The following is a 5,688-nucleotide window of genomic DNA, read 5'->3' as shown; positions in this document are numbered from 1 at the left end:
AAATATCTAAATAGAATTTGAAGCTATGTTCCCAGGAACAGATAAAATTTTATTGTTTTAAGTAATTTGAGAAGACATTAACCTTCCTCTATCCTACCAGAGGAGAGTAGATACAGTCTTGGCACTTCCAGTGAAGAACTTGTTTTCCATCTCAAGTGAAGATTCCTTGCTGGTATCAGTGTCCAGTGTGCAAATCCATTAAAAAAAAAAAAAATCATACAGTGACAAGAAAACATTTTAAATTGCATATTATGAAAAAGAGGAAATGGTGATTATGGATTGTTTCTCTAGGGATCTTTACCAACAAATACCATTTCAGAGATATCAGTAAGATCTCTAATAACACCCTCTAGTGATATAACTTCTCTTTCAGTAAAAGAGAACTGTTAAATAATTCATTAAATAAATTAACTAATAAATAATTTATGATAGTTGGACACTAATAAAAAGATCTTGCAAATTATGAGACTGGAAGTTAAGAATTGAAGGACATACTATAACTATAGGAATGTGATGGGGCCGAAATTCATACCCACATTTGCTTTTCTCTTTTTTTTTTAATGCCTACAGCACCTGGTATTTCTAGATGGTCTCCCATCCAAGTACTAACCAGGCCCAACCCTGCTTAGCTTCTGAGATCAGACGAGATGGGACACGTTCAGGGTGGCGTGGCCGTAGACAATGCCCAGTTTTTCTTATTCTCATAAATCTATCCTGACAGCAGAATTTAACCTGATTCATAGACTTATATTCATTCCTGGGCACCATCTCTTATCTTGTCCAGACAGAAATGTGTTAATTAGCATGACAACATAGACTGTAGAGCTGTGTGATAATTATAACATTGCAGCTGATTTTACTAAATTCTAAGTCTACGAATATATCACTATTGCAGTTAATGGGCAGACTCTTATCATTTGAAACTGGGCAGATATGTTTTAAATGTTCTTTTTTCTGCAAGCTGAAGGCAACTCATTTTATTTTTCATTCCAAATAGTCAAATTTCTCTTTCCTCCCTTCCTTTTTCCTTTCTATCTTTTTTCCTTCTTTTTTCCCTGCTTTCTTCCTTCCTCTCTTCCTTTTTTTTTTTATTTAAATTTACTGAATCCTTAAAACACTTAGTAAACCTTAAAAACTATACACTGTTTTATTCTCTCTTTAGTCTAGGGATCAATTATGTTTTAGACACTGTCCAAGGAGCAGTTTTAGTTATGGAATATTCACCATAAGTGTCGTGTGGAATAGATTGCAGCATGCACTATTATGGACTGAACCTTTCAAATTAATTCATGTTATTTAAAAACAATGCTTATATTTCTGTAACAAAATATTCTGCATGTAATTAAAACAAGAACAAGAGAGAGGAAAAAATGGGAGTGGTTGTGAGACATCAAAGAGTTTCACTTAAAATGCTTCTCAAAAAATATTTCTGTTATTGCTAGATCAATTATAGCAGAACAAATGAGATCTAAGTCATTTTATCATACCTCATATTTACTATTTTGTTTTTGTTTTTCCAAGCTCCTTCCCAATCCATTATGACAGTTAAGCACCACAGCACTACTGAGAGAAGCAGGGCAGATTTTTATTAGAGAAGGCATGTGTTTTCTTGGTCTCCTGACTCATTTTATAATAGGATCCAACTCTTCAAACTTCTCCAAGGTAAACCTGGGCAGTTTCTTAGTGATAGCTCACCAGCTGCTCAAAGGCTGTAGATATGATTTGAAGGCAGGTGCTTCACTATTTCCAAATTCTCTATGAAATATGAAGGAAGACATTGTGAATGACTGAGGTAGAAACTGAAGAAAATAATGTATTAAATAAATATAATGCACAGGATCAGGCTTTAGTGAAATAGGTATGTTTAGGTTTATCTTTAACTGATTAGAATCTTGACAAACATTTCTTCTTTCAAGTAAAAGATAACTCAAAATGAATCCTGTGACAATATGCAAATCAGTTTTTTTAAATCGCAGAATCTGTTCAATGAATGTTGTGCTAGTAACTTGCTTCTTAGACACGTCTATCAAGAAAACACTTTTAATATCCTATTGGAGAAAATAATTCTGGGACTCATCTTACAGAATTACCTTTAGAATTGATTTTCAAGATATCTTATTGCCCTAAAATTGGAACATATTCTGAACTCAAATGGATATACCCAACTTGAATACTTACCTTCCTTATTCATTCATCTTAGGTTGTTGAGGTGATTCTCCAAACTCAAATAATCCCTTAATATGATATTAAAGATAATCACATCAAATGCTGCATGTCCTTTTCACATAGAATTTCAAAAATGTTATAATGAAAAGTAGAATTTCTGGAAAAGAAATATAATTTCCACAAGTAATTATATTAAGAAAAATAAGGCAGGGCTCACTTGGACAAATAACCTCTTGTAAGATTATTGAACAACTTGGAAACTCACATCTTCTGTACTGACTTAAATTTACAGTGTTGTTCCTATGATAGAGTACTATGTTCAGTTATTTAAACTCTGGTGCTATTTAAGCAAAGATCATTATTAATAGCAGAAGTTTTAAGTATGGTAATTAACCAATACCCATTTATGATTTTGAAATTATAAGTAATTTGAGGACAATCGTCTTCATTGTAACAAAATTGCTATGTTAATATCTAAAAATTTTATCTAAAATAATTTCCGGTAAAAGCAAACCAGGGGTCAAACCCAACTAAATGGATAAATATGTGTGTGTATGTGTGTTCTGTGTATGCATGTGAGAGAGAGAAAAAGTGTGTGTTTGTGTGTGTGTGTGTGTGTGTGTATAAAGTCTTTACTGTAATTGACAACACTTTCTGTGTATGCATGTGAGAGAGAGAAAAAGTGTGTTTGTGTGTGTGTGTGTGTGTGTATAAAGTCTTTAACTGTAATTGACAACACCGAAATCCTATCTGTTATTCTAAATCATATGTAATTAATAGGAATAACATCCCCCAGGTTTATGAAAAATGTACAAATTCTATTAATAGTCTTTGTCACAGGGAACACAGTAGTAAAGGCGTTAAATAAACTGGCATTCCCAATTTAGTTGTTTGCACAAACTCAACCTTCTTGCACTAATTTTGTGCCGATTACTAATTGCAATAGGACACCCTAGAGGAAGACAGAAAGTATGAGATTGAAGTTGGTAAATTTAGATTCAGCTGAGTATTTTAGTCTTAATCACGTCATTTTGCCATTGCTAATGAAGAAGCTATGAATTAAAAAGAAAATAAAGTGTGTGTTTGTGGTGGGGTGAGGTGTGGGCCAGAGAAGGGTAAAGGTAATGTCATATTTGGTCTCATCTATTTGAAAGTGAGAGCAACCACGATAGAGCTTGAAGCAGACGTCAGAATAAATATAGCTACATACATTCAAGGCTGCATGCATCAGGGAGCAGTAGTCATTGTTTCCAGAGATTGGATATTAAAACAGGACACTTGACAAAATGTTATTGTGGTGTGGCAAAAGGTGTCTGCAAGTAAGTATGCCAAAAATATAATTAAGGGAAATGGAAGTTGTTATTAATTAAAGAAATCGAGAAGCTGACAATGAGAAAAGAGGTTTGAGAGGCTGTTGTTAAAAGCAAAATCAGTAATATACACTTTAAAGGAGAAGGAAAAATGGTTAAGCATGCAGGCTTTTGACTGAAATAAATGAAAGTAAAGGATTGTAAATCCATAATGCAATAGAGGGGACAGAAAGCTAATGGCTCTTTTGTTTCAAATTGTAAATGGCATTTTTGCATTCCACTGTAAACCTTAAGTGATGGCTTTGTTAATTAAAGTATAGAAAGGCTGACATTTTACTTCCCTGACTAAAACAATCTCTACTAAGCCCTGATTTTATTTACTCTGCATTTAGGTCCATTTAGGTGTGAACTACCAGCTATAAGCTATTCTGGCAGGCGGAGAACCAGTTTCTCAAGACAAAATTTTAATTTTCTTGATTACGGTCCAATAGATTAGGAGGCAATACATAAAGGGCACAATTAATAAATGACAATATTGGCAAGAAATAGTTTAAGACCAAAATATTTTAAGATATTTTGCTATGCTGAAAAGTTTGATCCATTAATTATTATCCTTCGTGTTTCTAGGTACAGAGAATGTTATACCAAATCTGAGAATGCATTCTCATGTTAAGGGTGAGGGCCTATTATTTGGAACTCTTCCTAAATCTTCTGATGAGGACCAAGCAGCCAACTCAAAACTAAATTAGAGACCACAGAATGTCATGCTGTGGTGAGCTGTCCTCTAGTGAAGGCTCAGGGTATTTCCTGAACCTACTGTAATGAGTTAATAATTAATTGGCAATTAGTTATTATTATTGTCCATATTTCTGTCTTTCATATAGTGTATATGCATATATATTTTCATTTACAATCTCTGCAACTTTCTTTTTCCCTATCCCCTTTCCACTCTCTAGATCCCTCCTACCTCCATGAAATTTTACTGATAATTTGCATATTCATTAACCTTCTTTGTATCACACACACAAAAAAGCCTCTAACCAATTTTCAATTTGCTAGCTCTCTGATTTTATCGAGTGTTCTTTTACTCTATTACACGTTATAAGAACTCTATATGAAGGTCAATTTCAAAGAATAGTCTCTAAATGCCACTTGTTATCATAGTGTTTAGGAAAAGGCTTTGGTGAGGACGCTTTTTCTATTTTATGTATTTAAAATAGATCAAAAAGAAAGACTTCCCCCACTGTTTGGAATGTATCATGAATTATCTTCCTTGGTATCTTCTTTTCCTATTAAATGGCCTTTGTCCTCTGAAACTCTCCTGTTAGAATATTGCTTTATAGTAATCACATTTCTTACCCTTCTCAAGATCTTTTCTATGGAATAGAAATGATTTGTCACCTTACAAATTAGATGAGAAAAATAGAATATGTTGTTAAAATGAGGGCACCCATTTGCCATTGTACATTTCTGATTTTTTTTTTTCGCTTCTATGTATGGCAGCCCACAAAGAAGTCTGAAATGACATAAATACATTCAAAACATTGACATTTCTAGAATAATAATAAAATGATATGTTATATTAGGAGTTACCGAGAGACGGAAAATAATTTTTATCTAAGCTAATACCACATCTCTTGCCAAAGAATATTTAAGGTACATTTTATTTGATAGATGTGTATCTTTTGATTTTTTTGTTGAAAGTCAGCATATTAGAACTGGAGGGAGACCTAAGGAAGGAATCCTATCTAAGCCTTATTTTAAAAATGAAGAGACTGAGCCACTTTGTTACCGAAGAACAATGTTGGAATGCCTAACTCATAGGCCTATACTGTTTCCATTTTATCTTATTGATGCTTATGGTAGTGCCAAGATAGATTGGTACAACCATTTATAATTTTGAATGGATGATTTTTCTCATTCAAATTCAAGCGTTTCGTAAGCAACTAACAACTTTATAGCTCTAAGATGACAGGTGGGTGGAGGTGGTGGTAAGAAAACGTAATAGCCTTTGCCTTCTAACTATAAGTTGTCCACCCTATCACCTTGACTCTTTCCTCATTGACATTTTCCATTTGATCACAACAGTCTATTTGGTTGACATCTCTGAGTCAGTCAGTCTTAAAACTTTGAGAGTTCTTAATTTTAAGAGTTTGAAGCTTTAGAAATAATTGAGTAATAAGGATGATAATTGTAACGCTTTCAAGTTATA

At 33.3% G+C, this 5,688-nt stretch overlaps 1 pseudogene; it reads right to left on the bottom strand.

The window, feature by feature from the left end:
- Positions 1–561: 561 nt before the first annotated feature.
- LOC112476631 lies at positions 562–680 on the bottom strand (annotated as a pseudogene).
- Between the last annotated feature and the right edge of the window lie 5,008 nt (positions 681–5,688).

This window comes from Pteropus alecto, unplaced genomic scaffold (genome assembly GCF_000325575.1).
Source record: "Pteropus alecto unplaced genomic scaffold, ASM32557v1 scaffold71, whole genome shotgun sequence".
In the NCBI taxonomy this organism is placed as follows: Eukaryota; Metazoa; Chordata; class Mammalia; order Chiroptera; family Pteropodidae; genus Pteropus; species Pteropus alecto.
Note: the sequence above shows the minus strand (reverse complement) of the source record. Positions and strands in the feature narration are given on the sequence as shown.